Source organism: Leptosomus discolor, chromosome 11 (genome assembly GCF_034619465.1).
Source record: "Leptosomus discolor isolate bLepDis1 chromosome 11, bLepDis1.hap2, whole genome shotgun sequence".
In the NCBI taxonomy this organism is placed as follows: Eukaryota; Metazoa; Chordata; class Aves; order Leptosomiformes; family Leptosomidae; genus Leptosomus; species Leptosomus discolor.
This window is the reverse complement of record NC_141401.1, coordinates 17,814,660-17,816,110: the sequence shown is the minus strand read 5'-3', so window position 1 is coordinate 17,816,110 and position 1,451 is coordinate 17,814,660.

The window sequence follows — 1,451 nt, the reverse complement described above, 5'->3', positions numbered from 1 at the left end:
GGGGAGAAGCCAGCCTGGTGGGAATTGGTCTGCCCTGGGGCTGGGAACCCAACAATGGGGCCGCTCAAGTCCTGAGCCCAGACCTGCTTCATCCCCATTGGCTTTGTGTCATAGTCCCTGCCTGGTCACTTCAGAGTTCTTTGTGAATGACAACTGGTCACTCCCTGGTCATCCTCTGTCCTCTCCATTTGCGATTTCCAGCTCCTTTCCACATGGTCCTCCTGTCTCTTGAAAGGTGATGACTTTTGGTTCGAGTCTGACCTTACTTGCCCTAACTTTGTAAACGAAAGTCACAGCACAGCAGCAACAAGGCGTGACGCTCGCCGCCACATCATTTCTCCTGTGGGAGCCGGCTGCCCAGGCCATCCCCGGCCATCCCAGTTCTGCCGCGTCCCGGATGGGCTTGTGCAACCTCCGGGTGTGCTGGCCCAGCACCACTTCCCCTGGGGCCCTCGTGATGCCTGGCCCAGCTGGCGGGGATTTCTCGGAGGAAGCAGGCCAGCGGGGTTTCTACCCACCCGGTGGAGCAGGGGCAGCAGAGCTGTGGCTCCACCATGAGCCTTGGGGCTGCGGCCCCCGGGAGAAAGGTGAGGGCAGCCGTGGGGAGCGAGGTGCGAGGGCGGTGGGGGTGAGAGCAAGGGTGGTTGTGGGGACAAGGGGGAAGGACACCCATGGGGATGAGGTAAGGACACCCGTGGGGAGGACACCCGTGGGGATGTGGGTGAAGAGAGCTGTGAGGAGGGGAGAGGACATCAGTGGGGATGCGGGCAAGTACACCCGCAGGGAGTGGAGGGGGCACCGTGGGGAGGAGGTGAGGACACCCGTGGGGATGGGAGCGTAGTCACCAGTGGGGGTGAGGACACCCGTGGGGCGGGGAGAGGTCACCCGTGGGGCCGGGGACGAGGACCCCCGCGGGCAGGGGAGGTACGGGCAGCCTTGGCAGCCGAGACAGAGGCGCCTCCTGCAGAGTCCCCGAGGGAGCGGGCCGGGCCGGGCCGGGCCGAGGGACACCCCCGGCGCCGCTCGGTGCCGCCCCGCGCGGTTTCGCTGTGGGAGCGGGGCGGGCCCGGCGGCGCGGAAGTGCGGGGCCGACGGGGCTTTCCCCGGGCGGCGGGGGCCGGCGGCAGGTGTGTGCGGGACGGCGGCCTGGCCCCACGCGGTGGGCGAGCCCGCCGAGGCCTCCGGCCCGGCGAGCCGGAGCCCGAAGCCCGGCCTACCCCGCCGCGGAGCCCGGCCTACCCCCGCCCCGGAGGCAGCCATGCCCGCCCGCCGCCGCCGCGCCGGGTGAGCGGCCCCGCCGGACGGGCCCGAGCCGCCCCCCGAGCTCTGGGCGCCGCTGTGCCGCCCGCCGCAGGTGCTGCTGCTGCTGCTGCTGCTGCCGCCCCGGGAGAGGAGCCGCCGCGGGCCCGGCCGGCGGCCGCTGAGGCCGGGGAGGAGCCGCCGGCGAAGCG